At 39.9% G+C, this 17,500-nt stretch overlaps 1 long non-coding RNA gene across 1 annotated transcript in view; it reads right to left on the bottom strand.

Annotated features, from left to right (window-relative positions):
• Positions 1–2,280: 2,280 nt before the first annotated feature.
• Positions 2,281–17,500, bottom strand: part of LOC103163469 — a 27,272-nt gene continuing 12,052 nt past the window's right edge. The window contains exons 3-4 of the long non-coding RNA XR_003487997.2: positions 10,997–11,077; positions 2,281–3,432 (exon numbers count right to left, since the gene is read on the bottom strand). This is a non-coding gene — a long non-coding RNA (uncharacterized LOC103163469). The remainder of the gene's footprint in view (positions 3,433–10,996; positions 11,078–17,500) is intronic.

Genomic DNA, 17,500 nt, shown 5'->3' with positions numbered 1-17,500 from the left:
CTGAGCAAGTGGGAGCTCATGGACCCCAGTCTGACAGCTGGGGAACCAGCATAGGACCCATCCAGGCCTCATGAACATGGGTGTCAGTTAGGAGGCCTGGGAAGTCTATGGGGCCTCTGGCAGTGGAACCAGAATTTATCCCCCATGTAGGAATAGACTTTGGTAGCTCATTCCCCATGGAGGATACTCTCTCAGCCTAGATACATAGGGGAGGACTAAGGTCCTGCCCCAAATGATGTGACAGACTTTGATGATCCCTCATGGAAGGCCTCACCTTCCCTGGGGAGTGGATAGGGGATGGGGTGGGGGCGTCAGTGGGGGACATGGGAGGATTGGAGGGAGAGGCAACTGGGATTGATATGTAAAATAAGATTGTTTCTAATTTAAGTAAAAATTTATAATAAAAGAATAAAAAAATAAACATTGTTGAGCAAGTGTCCTTGTGGAATGGTAGAGTGCTCTTTGGGTATACGCCCAGGTCTTAATGTAGGTCAATTCCCAGTTTTCTGAGAAACTGAAATAGATTTTCAAGATGGCTCTACAAGTTGCACTCCTGCCAGAAATGGAGGACTGTTCCCCTTGCTCCATATCGTTGCCAGCATGAACTATCACTTGTGTTTTTGATCTTAGCCATTCTGACAGGTGTGAGATGGAATCTCAGAGACATTTTGTTTTACATTTCCCTGATGGCCAAGGATGCTGAACATTTCTTTATTTCTCTGCCATTTGAGCTTCCTTTGTTGAGAAGTCTCTGTTTAGATCTGTATCCCATTTTTAATTGTATTATTTAGCTTGTTGATGTCTAGTTTCTTGAGTACTTTATGTATTTTGGAAATCAGTTCTCTGTCAGATGTGAGGTTGGTGAAGATGGCTTCCCATTCCATGAGCTGCCATTTTGTTCTATTGACCGTGTCCTTTGCCTTAGGAAATCTTTTCCATTTCAAGAGGTCCCATTTATTCACCTTAGTGCCTATGCTATTGGTGCTTTGGTCTCCTGTAAAATTGTGTTGAAGGCTAGTCCCTACCTTCTCTTCTGTTAGGTTCTGTGTAACTGGTTTTATGTTGAGGTCTTTGATCCACTTGGACTTGAGTTTTGTGCGGGGTGATAGACATAGATCTATTTGCATGAATATCACTAGAAAAACTCATCCTGAGTGAAATAACCCAGACCCAGAAAGACAAAAATGGTATGTACTCACTTATGGATGGATATTAGCCATAAATTAAAGGTAGCCATGCTACAATCCACAGACCCAAAGAAACTAAGTAACAGGAAAGGCTCAGTGTCAGGGGACACATGAATGTCACTGCGAAGGGGAAGTAGAATAAACATCACAGGTGGACGAGGGGCGGGATCTTGATGGGGGCTGGGCATGGGAACAGGAGGGATCCCGTGAGGGGAGGATGGAGGGAGAGGGTACTGGGAGATACACCTGGAATCTTAGGGCATCCCTGGCACGAGCTGGAAGCCTAGTGCAATGGAAACTCCCAGGAATCTATGAGGGTGACCCAATTAAGACTTCTAACAGTGGAGGATATAGAGTCCAAACTGGCCATCTCCGGTGACAAGACTTCTAGTGGAGGGATTGGAACTCCAACCCGGCCAGATAAACTTTGACCTACAATTTGCCTTGCCTATAAGATATGCTGAGGTAAAGGTGGCACAGAAATTATGGGAGTGGCCTGTCGCATCCACCCTTGACCAGCAAGAATGATGCAACACCGAGGAATCTTCTTCAACACAGTTTAATCGGGAACTTCTTGATTTACAGTGAAATGAAATGGCGGCCCCGGGTAGAGGAAGACGGGGCCTGATATAGTCTACATCTACCAATCACCTAACCCTACGTGGTGCGCCAGGATTGGTTGTCTCCAAGCAGAATTAAGAGGATACCTGGCCTTTACCAAATTAGGAGTTGTTTACCACAGAGAGCACTCGCCGTCAGGCTGGCGGAGGGCGGAAACCGGCGCCATCTTTTGGGTGCGGTACTTTGCAGCTCCCAACAGTGGCCAACCAATGACTGGTCCAGTCTGAGACCTATGCCATGAGAGGGAGCCCACTGCTGATACTACGTTGAAGACCAGGACTTACCCCAGAGACCTAGGATAGAACCAAATGTGACCGGCAAAAAAGCCAATGAAATGATTCCTAACGATATTCTGCTATACTCATAGGTCATTGCCTAGCCCAATTGTCATCAGAGAAGCTTCATCCAGCTACTGATGGGAACAGATACAGAGACCCACAGCCAAATATTAGGCAGAGCTCTGAGAATCCTGTTGAAGAGGGTTAAGGATTGTAGGAGCCAGAGAGTTGAAGGACATCACAAGAAAACCTACAGAATCAAGTAACTTGGCTCCTAGATGCTCACAGAGACTGAACTGCCAACCAGAGTGCTTTCATGGCCCTCTGCATATATGTTACAGTTGTGTAGCTTTGTCTTCTTGTGGGACTCCTAACAGAAGGATCAGGGAATGTCTGACTTTGCTGCCTGCTTTTGGAACCCTTTCCTCCTTCCAGGTTGCCTCATTCAGCCTTAATAGGAGAGGAGGTACCTAGTCTTCCTGTAACTCGATATGCCATGACTGTGTGATATACATGGGAGGCCTAACCTCTTCTGAAGAGAAAAGAGGATGAGTGGATGGGAGTGGGGGAGAGGAGAGGTTGGGAGAAGAGTGAGGGAGGAAAAAATGTGATTGGGTTGGGAAAATAATTAATTAATTAAAAATAGCCCATGTAAAGGGGAATAAATTCTGTTCAACTATTTTGCAAAAAATTAATATGATGCTAATATTAATTATTTATATTTTTCTATTTGAGCATAAATATATTGCTATAGTTGGTATAGTGATTTGTAGTTTATAAAGCAATCTGTGTGACAATCTGTAGTTGCCCATAAAAGTATGAGCTCAGATTAAGACCAAACAAGAGTTTTATACATAAGAAAGCTCAGAGAAGTTAGCCAATTTATCTAAAGAAAATAATGTTGGCTGCCTTTGAACCTGGATTTTCTTATCTTCAAGGCTGGTCTTATTGTATTTAAGGCTACAATGAGACATAATCCTATTAAGCATAGTAATCCAGATTGCTTTCATTATTTTATTAATCAATCTATTTTATGTACAGGGATGTTTTGCCTGCATGTATGTCTGTGCACCCTGGAAATGAAATAATAGCTGGCTGTGAACTGTCATCTTCACGCTAGGAATCAAACCTCGATTCTCTGGAAGGGTAATCAATGCTCCTGGTGGCAAGCCATCCATCACTACTGTCCCACTAGCACCATATTAATAAATAAAACAGTATGTCAGTGGATACAGGCATGTGATGGATACTGTGAGATATAGGAGAATGTTTGAAAATGGGGTAGAGTCACCTTAGTACACATCAGGAGCTACAGACCGGAATGAGGAGGTCACTGGGGCTGGAGCCTGGAGAAAAAGGAGAGATTAATAGGCGGTGACAACGGCAAGGGATTAGATAATCGGGCTGTTGTACTGCCATTTATTCAGAGTATGATGGGAGCTGTGGGATGAAATTTAATTGAGAAATCTTAAACGAACTTGAGAACTTAAACGTTTAATTGAGAACTTAAACGAAATCTTAAACCTCAGCATTGAAAGGCAGAGACAGGAGGATTGCTACAAATTCGTGGCTAGTCCGGGACACATGGTGAGTTTGAGGCCAGCTGGGCTAGGTAGGAGATCCCGCTGTCTTAAAAACAGCAAAGCCTGGATCAAAACTCATTTTTCAAAAATGCACTGGGTTTTAATTAATGATAAGAGAACAAGGAGTTTTACACAAACTAGCATGACGAGAGAAGTTTAATAATGGAGGCGTGAGAGATGTGTGATACGTTGTAAAATTCTGTACATATGTCAAAGATAGAGAGAGCAGAATATGCTGACAGATGGGATTTGGGGGTAAGAGAAAGGTGATAAGGTTCTGGCTTGAAAACCTAAAAGGATGGGGCTGCAGTTACTAAGGAAGGGGGATGTCGTGGCCCGGCCTGTCTCAGCCCCAAGCCACAGTAGCCATGAGGTTTGGCCTGAGTGGGGGAGCGTGGACTTGGAAACTCCTAGCAACCCAATGGCAATAAAGACCAAACACGGGCATCTTGTCATCTTTAGAGAGCTCTCACTTCCATGCTGCAAAACTGGAGTCTCTTTTTTATTAGGCATCTTCCTGGCTGTTTCCTAACTATGCTTCCCTGACCCTGAGGCCATTTCTCTCTCCTCTAGTCGACCCCTCTGCCTTGTAGATCCTAACACTTTCTCCTCTACTTCTTACTTACACACCTAGCCCTCCGCCCTGGTGCAGGCCTATTCAAACGCTTAGTTCTGTATAGATGCAAACTAGGAGACATTCTCCACTGAGGCCACGCTATTCAATAGCACACCAGCTAGCATCCGTACTTCAATGCAGACCAGAGCTCCTGGTTACTGGAACCCTGGAGCTGGAGGTTTGGACCTGGAGATATTCCTTAATGGAATTTTCCTGGCTGCCGACAGGGTGACTACTGGGGAAGCTGGCTTAGAATGGATGCAAGATTAGAACATCAGGCATTTAGTTTTAGTCGTGATGAGTGTGAAATGTATATTAGACATCCAGTTGGGGTATTAAGTAGGCAGACAGACCTAAGTCTGAAGTCGGGAAAAAAAGAGCACTTCATATTGAGAAGTCAACAGAAGGGGGTGACATTCAAAGTTCTGGAAGACTATTAAGAGAGAGTGCGGAGATGTTAGGTGAGGTTTGCTTTACTCCTTCCTGGGAAGATGTGAACTAATCCCTATTCGTCTCAGACACAGCGCCAACGCCAGACCAAGTTTAGCTCGATGAACCAGTGAGTTTCACTAGGTTTATTTACATTAGCATAGATGAGGGGTTACCTACAATGGCACGAGCAACCTACGGGCTGCTACACCACTGAAGAAAACACTCCCCGCATCCCCAGCAACTGTTCACAGAGGAAGATGACCTCGGCAGCCTCACCCGTGCTTCCTCTTGAGCCCTCCCTCATCCACAAAGGAAGAGTCTTGGGCCTCCTCGTGTAAGGATCTCAGGTGGGTACCCGCAGCGGCTTTGCTTTCAAGACCACACCAGTCATATCCCTGGTACAGTTTCCCAGTGCTAATCCAGGTTTAGAGTCTTTCAGTATTTACAGGCCAAGGAGATATGGGAAGAATGGACAAAGAGCTGCAGGTAGGAAACAGGGTGTCCTGGAAGGGACTACTGAAATGATTAGAGCTGACGTAACACGAGGACTGAAAATGAACCACTAGCTTCAAAAGGGGGCAGTGTTTGTAGCTTTGTTGGTGACATGTTTGGAAAATAGGGGAAGATTTGCCAAGTTCATAAGGGAGCAACAACTGTGGTTTTGTATTTTACAGACAATGTTGAGGGGTTTTTTTGTTTGTTTTTTGTTTTGTTTTGTTGTTTTTTTTTTTTTTTTTTAGAAAAGATTAATCAGCTGGGGAGATATGTCAGTGAGTAAATGACCTAAGGCCAATCCTGATGACCTGACTTTAGTTACTGGGACCCACACACTGAAAGGAGAGAAGCAACTTCTGCACATGCAGAAATAATAAAAATTAAAAACAAGGAAGTGTGACACAGATTTAATTATGACTGTTATGGGAGAGTGAGACACTTAGGAACAGATAGGACATACCCAAGACAGGGTTTAGGAGTTTCAAGGCGGTTTTACTCAAGTGTTTTAATAATAGCTATATTTGTGATTTTGGCAGCTTCTGAAGTTACATTATTCAAAGGTCTTTTTAAAAACTCCAGACCCCCTGAACATGGGTGTCAGTGAGGAGGCCTCAGCAATCTATGGGGCCTCAGGTAGTAGACCAGTACTTATCCCTGACACACAAATGGACTTTGAGAGTCCATTCCACATGGAGAGATGCTCTTTCAGTCTGGACACAGCAGGGAGGTCCTAGGCCCTACCTGGGATGATATGATAGACTTTGGAGAACCTCCATGGAACACCTCACCCTCCCTGGGGAGTAGAGGAGGCATGAGATGGGGACTTGGGGGAGTGGTAGGGGCAGGGGAGGAGTGGAGGGAGAGGGGCTTAGATTGACATGTGAAGCAAGCTTGTTACTAATTTTTTTTAAAAAAAATAATAGTAATAAAATGAGAAAAAAAAGCTTAAGGGCCATGTGCACACTCCTTTTGTCCACTTAGCACCTAGAAGTTGAAAGACTTCTAGACTCGGAGGCTGTGTTTATTGGTTTTAGCACACAGAAAGCCATCAATTTGACAGCTTAGCCCCACCTTTGCCTTTCTCTTTGTGCAATCAAGTCACATTTTAGTAGACTAAATTATAGATTTGCAGATCAAGAACACCTCATGTGTACAAAATCAAAACTCTTCTTTGGTACAATATCACACAAGGACGTCAGTAACTGTCTTCAGACTACTGCAGGGAGCCTGGAGAAAACTTCTGCATCTCTTTAGACTTTGTCCTTGGTTGGATCCATGGTTCTAATCATCCTTGATGCACATTGTTGGGTGATGGACTCATGCTGTAGTGAAGCAGCCCACTTAGATGTTTATGTTTAATGAAACCAGTTATTGTGAGCGAGATTAGTAAAATAACCTTGCAAGTAATGCTAAGAAATTCTTACATTCTTTTGTTCTATCATCTCATCTTTTTGCCTCCGACGAAAACAAAATTGAAAGATGGTGAAGATAGAATATTAGTTATATATGACACAAATACTCAAAAAACGTAATTCCATAGAGACTATGCCCTCAAAAAAAGCAAAAAAAAAAAATTGTCATAAAGAACACACACCTCTTTTAAGATTACCAGGACAAGGAAAATAAATGTTCTCAATGTTTCTGATGCTAAACAAATTCATTGTTCATACTCACAGTACACGGTACTGTGTCACACAAGGACATCATCATATAAGTAGATGCTGTGTGTTGAGTATAGTTCCCTCCCTGTATCTATCTACCTCCTCTGCTCATTCCCCTCCAGCCCCTTTGTTTCCATGGTAATTTCACTCGTACTTTCATGTCCTATACATACGATTTTATAAAATCTAGGAAGCACACATAAGATAATCTCAGAAATATTTATTTCTGAGACTTGCTTAATATGGTTATTTGCAGTTATGTCCATTTTTCTACAAACAATGAAATTCAATCTTTGTGGCTGAAAAACTTCCATTTTGTACATGTGCTTTTTTTTTCTTTACCCAGTACTCTGTTTTAGGTTGGTTCTGTAGTTTAGCTGTTGTACATAAACAATAGCGTGCAAGTATCCCTATGATGTGTTGACTTGGTCTCCTTTGGGTAAACACTTACAAATGGTAAATAGCTAGATCACGGGGTAGATCTATCTTCCTTCCCACGTAAATGGTAGCAGACAAGGGTTTCCTTTTGCACGTGTTTTCATGCTTATCATTCAGAAAGAAGAAACCCCAAAGTAAAGCGGGACAGTGAAGAATTCTGGAACATTCTAAGGAATTACTTAGCTTGGGAATTTGGTCAAAAAACAAACCTTGGGAACATGCCCATTTTCAGCCACTCTGTTTTCACCACTGCGCTGTACAACAATATCCCAAGTCCCCAGGTCTCACACATCTAAAGCCTTTCCAGATCTCTTAAGAGAAATTAAATAAGAGTAAGTCATGCATAAGGAAGCAAGGCGGCACACCTCTCATGACTGTCCTCCGACAGAAGCACCCTGGTTACAATTGCTATTGCTAAGCGCCAAGCTCATCTTCTTTCTCTATTTCAAAGAATTTCATTACAAACTTTCAGCATCTTTATTTTCTTTCACTTTTATTATGCTCTGGTATTTTATTTTCATTCTTTTATTAGGCTTATGGGGACTTTTGGAGGAGGATGAAACAGAAGCATTTTTAACCACAACTTTTCTTCTCATCTCATAAAATAGAAACTCAGACTCCATTCTACTTTTTATTAATATATTCATGTACACAGTGAAGGGGTTCCTAAAGATGACTTCACTCAAGTATAGCATATGCTTTGATTGTGTCTGCTTCTCTACTCCTCTCTTTCTTCCCTTCTCACTTATTTCTGTCTTTTTCCCAAATAATTCCCCATTATGCATGGAGGATTCTTTCATTCATAAAGATAGGAGAAAATGTCTGAATGTGGCTTATTCCATTTAATAGACCTATAGATCCATCCATTTACCAAAAAATTAATTTCATTTTTCTTTAGAACATAGTAAGAACTGCTGTGTGTATTTACCACACTTTCTTTAATTATCTGTTGATGGGCACCAAGGTTGACTCCATGACTTAGCTATTAGGAATAGGTCTGCAATAAGAATGGATGTGTATTTCATTCTGTTAACATAACATGCTGACTTAGGTTACTATATGTAGGTCTTCTTCCAGGAGTGATCTAGTTAGCTCATATCGTAGTTCTATCATTAGTTGTTTGGGGGAACATCCAGATTGATTTATATAATGACTAGCCTAATTTCATTCCCACCACCTGTGTATAACTATTCTGTTTTGTCTATATTCTTACCAACATTTTTTTATTGTCTTTTGAGGATAGCTGTTTTGACGGGCTGGGATGGAATTCCCAGTGTACTTTTGGGTTGCATTTTGCCGATGGCTAGATATTGTGAACAATCTTTCATGTACTTACTAGATATTTGAACCTCCTGTTTTGAAAGCTGTTTGTTCATTTCATTTGTCCAATTACTTACTAGATTGTTAGATAATTGGAATTTATGTTTAAAGTTATTAATATAGTCTACATATTATTCCTCTGTCAAAGATAGAACTGTCAAAGGTTTTATCCCATGCTCTAGCTTATCTTTTCACCTGGTGAATTGTCTTTGATCCGATTTTTTATCCATTTATTGCATGTGATGCTTGATAGGGACCAAGCTAGATGTCAACTTGACCATATCTGGAATTCACAAACCCAAACAGCTAGACAAAGTTCTGAAGGATTTCTTGACTGTATCATTTGAGATGAGAAGATCCACCCTACATCTGGTCTACACCTTCTGCTGACAGCAATATAAGACCACATGGAACATGGAAACTTTTGTTTTTTGCCTGCTTATACTCACTCATGGCCAGCAAGGTCATCTATTCTTTTCCCAAGGCATTCCTTCACTGGTGTTAGAATTTACTTCATTTGGACTCCAACACAGAGTGAATACTAGCAGCTCTCTAGGGCTTCCCTGGAATGTCAGTACCAGCTTGGGACTAGTGAGATATTCAGTCCTATGAGTTGAAAACTGAGCGATCCATGGCCTTTCCACAAGGACACATCCATTGTTGGCCTACTTAGACCACAGCCTGTCGGATACTTTACTATAAAATGGAGTTTAATGTTGTGGCTTGAGTCAGAATGTCCCCATAGGCTCTTATTGTAGGGAGATATCCCAGGTACCTGTAGTGTTGACCACACCTGTTTGGGGCCTGGTCACAGGTATGTAGTAGGCAGGTGGAATAAAAGGCTGGAGACAGGGACACATGCTCTCCTTCAGGTTCCAGTCGGGTCTCGGAAGGCTGCAGAAGCTAACCTGGGTTACCAGCTTCTCTTGTGAGTAATTTCCCATAAAAAAATAACCAACTATACCCCTTATCAAGTATGCAGTTCAATTTCCTTTTCATCCTGTGCTTGCATTTTTGGTTCCCAGTTGGTGGAACTGTTTAGGGAGGATTAAGAAATGTGGGTTTGTCAGGCGAGGCTACTGTTCCAGTGCCATACCTTCCTGCCAGCCTCCCATGCTGACCCGCATGGTGGGATTTACTGCTCAGAAACCATAAGCCTCGTGGAAGTTCTTTCTTTTATAAGCTGTCTTGGCCATGATGTCTTAACACAGCAAAGACAAGTAACTAAGACACCAGTCATGTAATCACCATGTAAACAATTGGTCTTCTACATAAATGCAAGTATTGTGTGAGAGTTTTTAAATGTGAAATCGAATCCAATCGGTAGTTTATTTTTAGTGCTATGACAATAATTTTCTTGTTTTGACATCACGTTCATGTTCTGAATTCAAGTTTATTGTTCACTTGGAATTTTTAAATTTTGGTGGCAAATGGCAGTATTATTTAAAAAATAGTCATATACAGCATTTTACTATGTTAGTGGTAGTAATAATATCTGCAAACTTTAAAAATGAAACTAAGGGGCTGCAAGACGGCTTAGCCCATAAAAACTCTTGCCATACACACCTGAGCACCTCATTTAATTCCCAGAAACCACATAAAAGGCTGTATGGAGAGAAGTGTATTTGTAATCCAGGCACTGCTATGGAGGTAAAGACAAGAGAACTGACTAGAACCTTGAGCAGTGGAAGAAAGAAAGATGAGAGACTGTGGCTCAACAAGGTGGAAGGAGGAACCAACTCCAGAAACTACGCCCTGACCTCTGTTTGTGCGCTGTGGTAAGCTGGTGACATCCCACGTGTTTAAACAAGTATAAACAAAGCAAATTAATAAATATTTTAAAAATCAATAAAAATAACTCAGTTGTTCCCCAGTGACGTCAGAAGCTACACCCATACAGTTTCACCAACATGACTGCCTAAACATGAACTGAACAAAGATTCCAGCAACAGACATGCCAAGGTTGATAAGGGGAAGAACACAAGGTCTCAACCCTACACAAAGAAAGAACAGGTAACTAGGATACTAAGAGAGGAAGAAATAATCTTCCCCAGGAAAAATACATAATTGATTATCCAATATGAAATGTCCATCCCTGACAACTTGCATCCAAGTAACACTGTACAGATGGAGCTGGCTACATTTAAAAATATATATGTATGTAACAACATATAAGCATGCAGTATACATACATGCATGCTACAACAATTAATAAAAAAAAGCTATGAACTTGAAAGAGAGCAAGGAGGGGCAGATGGAATGTTTGGGAGTGAGGAAAGGAAAGGGAAAATGATGAAATTATACTATAATCTCAAAATAAAATAAAACTATTTTTAAACGACGTAAGAATCATCTCATATCTTACCTTAGCCATTGGTTGTAAGAAACAGAATGACATCCAAACTGGACCAGCAGAAGAGAAAATCTTAGGAAAGGTTGCATGAGGCTGGAACAAGAAAATAGAGTACTTTCAAGACATAAGATAGTTACTTCCCCTCTGAAGTTTCTCTGTAGGAACCCTTCTTCAACTCTGTTCCTGAATCATTACTGTGTCTGTAAGAGAGCAGATTTTTCTTTGTGTCATTTCCAGAAGTCCAACACAGCCACTCCCAGACCACTTTTAACTGATCTCCCAAGATTCCCCCAAGTTGTAGAATTTATGAGTCTTAATGGTTGGAAAAGAGGATCTGAGTGGTCTATTTTTTTGAGAGGAGTGTCTATATCTGATCTAATCAAGTGGTGTGTGTGTGTGTGTGTGTGTGTGTGTGTGTGTGTGTGTGTGTGTGTGTGTGCCTGTGTGTGTCAATATGTGTGTACATGTGTATGTGTGAATGTATGAGTGTGTGTCCAAGTATGTGCATGTGTATGTGTGTGTGTATGTGTGTGTGTGTTCTTGTATGTGAGTGCATATGTGTGTAGGTGGGGGTAAGGGGGATGACTGATCTGATCTGACGTTCTTGTAGTAGAGACTGTGAGAAGGAAAGAGTTCCTGGGAAAAATAGGGCACATTACTTCTCAGTTTGCTGTTTAAGCTCCTTTGACACACAGACAAAAGTGCTTTCTTTCCATCTCTAGCTCAGTTCCTCAACCAAATGGAGAACAAATAAATATGGAATGATTGACAGCAATTCTAAATGAGGTGGCAAAGTATAAAATATAAACAACAGAAGGCACATCTCTCTTCTCATTCTTGAATTACTTTCTTCATGTGTCTGCATTGGGATTTTGAATCCAGGGTGTTACAGGACACCGCCTAGTTCTGTGTTTTCTTCTCCAGACATTACCATAATTGACCAACACTTTAGGACAAAATGAGTCCCTGATGAAGCAAGTTGTTCCTTGTGGATTTTATTTTGGCTGCCACTGGTATGATAAAGGTCTCAGTATCTTAATTCATCTTGCAGAAGCTCACATGCATGCCATTACTTCTTTGCTTATTATTGAAGGGTTAAAATTACATTTGTATTTACACTCTTACATTCCCATTTGTGAGCAACAAGACTAGGGAAACAGTGATGAAAGGGCAGAATGCAAAATACCTGAACTAGCATGTCTGCTGCCCTGAAGAAACCTTCCCTGCCCACTTATTGATAATTGCCTTTATTTCCTTTTGAACCTGTAGACAGTTAAAAGAATTAAATTTTGTATTATTTGATGCTTGTGTCATGGCTTTTTATCTTTAAGAACATTAAGGGGGAAATTCTAAACAGAAAAGACAGAAGAAAAATCTCTTGTATGTTAGCAAGATTTATCACTGGTATTTCCATGGGTTAAAAGGGTAATGCTTTTGGTTACATACAGGAAGAGATGGGAGAGACCGGTGAGATTATAACCCCACCGCATTTGAAGTTTTCATGCTTTCCCTGATGTTTTGTAAGTTTGTGGAAACATTCAGGCTTCCTTGGTCTCTGGATGAACTGCCTATGTATCTGGCAAATTAAAAATGTAGATTGGTCAAGCACAGAGGAAAAGGTAGCAAATGAAAATGATCTTTGCTCCTTCTGAGGTAATATTTTTAATCTACATAGTCATCTATTTGACTTTCACTAAGCAAATATTACAGAGTTTCCTAGATCATTCTGTACCAGAACAGAATGATAAACGGAAAAGAAAATAGAAATAGTCCAGGAAACGATGACTTCATTACAGTGATCACTTCAACCACTTAAGACTCACCCATGTGTTAAGTATTGTGTTACATTTCCAGACACGTTTATATTTAATTTCCTCAAGGATCTTCTAAGGTGGGGAACATTACCTTCTATCCAATAAGACAGTCAGACTCCTATGAGCTTATTTATTTATAATTTTATTTAAATTAAAAACAATCTTGTTTTAAATACTAACCTCAGTTCTCCCTCCCTCCTGTGCCCTCCACCAACCCCCATCCCATCCCCCGTCTACCCCCCCCCAGGGAGGGTGAGGCCTTCCATGGGGATTATCAAAGTCTGTCACATCACTTGGGGCAGGGCCTAGGCCCTCCCCTATGTATCTCGGCTAAGAGAGTATCCCTCCTTAGGGAATGGCTGCCAAAGCACATTCATGCACTAGGGATAAATACTGGTTTCACTGCCAGAGGCCCCATAGACTGCCCAGGCCCCCAACTGACACCCACATTGAGGGAGGCTGCTTCAGTCTCCTATGCTGGTTCCCCAGCTGTCCATCTGGGGTCCATGAGTTTCCCACTTGCTCAGGTCAGCTGTTTCTGTGGGTTTCCCCAGCATGGTCTTGACCCCTTTGCTCATCACTCCTCCCTCTCTACAGTTGGATTCCAGGAGTTTGGCTCAGTGTTAGCTGTGGATCTCTGCTTCTACCTTAATTTCCATTACAGAAACTTCATCCAGGAGCTTATGCTTTAAATACCAACAATGCCAGAAGTTGAGCCAAAGTCTCAAGGCTCTGAAGAACTGCAGTGCTGGGCCATACCAGCCGCAATTGAGAAACAAAACCAACTGAAGAGTTCCTGGCAGAGAATGGTTGTGGTAAATACCGTTTGCCACGTGTTTGTTCACTTTCTTATCTGCATGAATATAATTTCATTTCGGTATCTATTTTTTAATAATGTGTCATCAAAAAGAATTCTCTTTTTGTTCACTGGTAAATCATGGATATACTTCAGAAGCTGAGCTACCCAGGTTTTTCTGAAAATATTTTTTTTGGGGGGGCATGGGTTTTGAGACAGGGTTTCTGTGTGGCTTTTGGAGCCTATCCTGGAACTAGCTCTTGTAGACCAGGCTGGTCTCAATCTCACAGAGATCCACCTGCATCTGTCTCCCGAGTGCTAGGATTAAAGGCGTGTGCCACCACCGCCCGGCTCTGAAAGTATTTTTATTTTGTTTAAAAGAATACACCCTTTTGTCTCTCAAATGCAAAAAAAAGTCTTTCTAGTTTCAACAAATTCTCTACTTAAGTTAGTTTCATAGAGATTAATTTTAAATGACTATAATCTGGAAAGTTAGAGAACACTCCTAAAATAAAATGAGACCAGTGCACTCTAGTTGAACTGTTGCTTTTCATTTAAATGTGCTTAGCGTGCATCTTATTGTTGATAATCATGTCTGTGTTGACACCTCAGTATTTATTTATTGATAATATGCTGCCAATTATAACTATTTTCATAAGTGATAAACAAAATTTAGTTCCTGATAGTTCAAAAATTTTTAACTGTAATCACTAACACTTCTCAAATTGTTATCCACATCCTTTCATTTTCTAATATTTTTAGAATGTAGAAACTTATGAGGTCTTATTCATCTATTTATGAACTAAGTTACGACTTGCAAGACTAGTTCACATTGTATAATTACACAGTACAAACCTGACTTCTTATGCCTTTTACTCATATTGAGTTGGCCTATATTACAAATACTATTTCAAACTATTAAATTATCCCTTAAATACGGATTAGGGAGTTTCTTAACTACTAAAGCCAATATATTAAAAGCAATTTTCAAAAGTTTGATTGTATATGTTATTTATTTCAATGGAGTCCAATATATTTTAAAAGAAATCTGATAAAGTAAAACCAACCCCATAATATAATAAAAACATAATTAGCCTTGAGAGATTATATAGTACTAAGGGATTTATAAGTTACAGTATTTACAATTTCTATTCTTATACAAATATATGCCTTGCTTTATTATTTTACTTGGAGGTAGGAGTTTAGTTGGGAAGCTCAACTACAAAATGGTTTTATAACAGAAAACAACATTTCTTATTAAAACTAGTATTGTAAAATGTGACTAAAAAGAGAATAATAGTAAGGCATCTTTTCCCCCATAAGGATGGCAAGGAGATTAAAACTTGTGGAGAAAAATAAGGAGAGGGTGTAGAATTGTAATGACAGAACTGGTCAGAAATCTGAATTCTTACAACAGGCAACCCATGCAGGCAGGATTTACAAGGGAGTTTCCTGTATCCTCAAGTGTCTAGCTTACCTCACATCATTGATTTAATCTTTTCCATCTCCTAATTTTAATGGCTCTGCTTTCCCAAAGGCTGCTGTAATCTACCCACAGCTTCTTAAAATAAGTAACATTTAAAATAGAAATACTGTTGCTGAATTTTATTGTCTTTTCCATTTTCTAATAACACCCCCTTTTGTAGAGATACCAGTATCTTCTGCTCTTACCCCAATAAAAATGATTTTTATTATATTCACTATTTTGTGGCTGAAGTCATTTTTATGTTTATGAATACGTGTAAGGCACTTTTTCTGCTCCAGTGCAAAACTTAAGAAACTGAATTTTGTTGAATGTATGAGACAAGAGCTATATCCAAATCAAATTTTTGATAAATTTGTGTCATGGGATACTTGAAGTCTAATTTTATTTTTCTTCTTAGATCAGCCTGGAGCAATGCTTCTCCAAACATGTTTCTAAGATAAATAAAGTCACAGTAGCTGTTGCTTCCCTAAGATGTTCACTCCTTCAGAGATTTACTTAGAAAAGACAGAAAAAAAAATCTGAAATAAGTCCCAGCTGGGAACCATGTGCCCACACCCAATGGATTTTTTTCTTTAAAGACACAGAAAACAAGACTACGAGTCAAGTTCATTGAGTTGGAAGTTTTATCCAGAGAACGTCATTCCAGTCATTTCCAACTTGGAAAGCAGGTGAATTGCCATTTCATATTATCTCAATTTACCAATGGCATAGCATTTAGAAATTTTGTTAGCATTACCGAGAATGTGCTCTGATGCCATTCCAGATGGAAGTTGGCACTGTTTTCTGGTAAAGTTAAATTTACTCCTTTTTTTTTTTTTTGGAATTGTCTAATGAATCCTTGTAATCCTCTTGTGTCAGAGCGATTTTCAGATACAATGATGTGACAGTAAACAGTGGCTATTACTTAAAAAAACCAGAAGGTGACAAATGTTGTCATTGTTTTCATCTACACCCTATTCCTTATAACTCCACTAGTCCAAAAAGCCCCCAGTTGGTAAACAATGTTTGGATGGGGCTTCTGACTTTCCAATACTCAAATGATCTCTGAGCGTAAGTGTTGAACACAACATGCTAATGTCAAGAATTTAAAGTGTAGTGAAAAACATAAATAAGTAATAATTACAAGAGAACAGAGTAAATATGTCCGGGGAGAGGGAATTTATTTGGCCTCTTCTACCTTGTCCTTTATCTGTACTTGCAGGGTTGGTAAATGAGGTAACTGAAAAAGATGGCATTACAGAAAATCCGTAACAACTAGTATCCAACATCTAAAATAATGCCATTGAGCTCACTGTGGTTATGCATCACTGGAACCTCAACATCTGAGACTTTGAGGATAGCCTGGACTACATAATGACACTTTGTCTCAGAAAACATCTAAAAATATAAAACACAACAGAATACTTCCATACAGAATGAGAAATTTTAGGCTTGCTACTTATAATTCTTGTGAAAATTAACAAGTGTCGCTGTGCCTATTTTTCGTTTCAAGAAACTAGGGCTCACCAAACACATTGCTGTCCTCACTAAATTTATATAGCTAGAGTGTGTGAACTGGGAATAAGATGCGCACGCTCTGTAGAAGACCAGTAAGTACGGTGACAAGCCATTGCTACTACTCAAAATCAAATGAAGCCGTACACATTTGGCATGGTATGCAAAGTTGGTAATCAGTTCATATAAACCAATTCATAAACATAAGTCTATAATCCTGAGTTCAGCAAATATGTAATATTAGAATCTGTGAACATGCTTAAGATCAGCTCCACCTAAAACACTTTGAGGAGCAAATGCCAGTCAGTGACACCCAAGGTGACTACATGCTACTAATCTTTGAAGGATGATTCCTACTTGAGTTTGTCTTATGGTTTTCCACGATTAGCCTGAACTTACAGTTCAAATCTCAAAATATTGCCATTACTATAAATTTATATAAGTTGAAGTCATCCCCATATTATCTCTTCTTCTTTGTTGGACAACTGTTCCAGTCTATTACTTTAAGAATCAAAATATTGACATATTCCAGAATATGAAGAACAAAAGGTAACTGCTATATTATAGTGGCAGACTGATTTACAGCGGGGTGGTAACACTATGAATTAAGCGGTAGCATTTAAAAAATATTCATGTTGTTCTGTACTTCATAATCTTAAGATAAAGAATATTAAGTAAAGATTATGTTGCATGAAAACATGTAAAAATTGAGAACATGTTGCTTCATCGGGGGAGTGGTGAAGCATCATGGGGTTTGATGAATTGAACTTAGAACGTGGGCACACTTTCTGGACACATTCTGCCAGGACATTGGCCTTTTACCTAAATAGATCCATGGAGGTGACTAAGTACTTCAGTCTTCTGTGCCAAATGGCATATGATTTATGAAATGAAAGATGAGACTTCATGCTTAGTGTGGCCATTTG

Source organism: Cricetulus griseus, chromosome 10 (genome assembly GCF_003668045.3).
Source record: "Cricetulus griseus strain 17A/GY chromosome 10, alternate assembly CriGri-PICRH-1.0, whole genome shotgun sequence".
NCBI lineage: Eukaryota > Metazoa > Chordata > Mammalia > Rodentia > Cricetidae > Cricetulus > Cricetulus griseus.
This window is presented reverse-complemented; position numbering and strand designations above follow the sequence as displayed.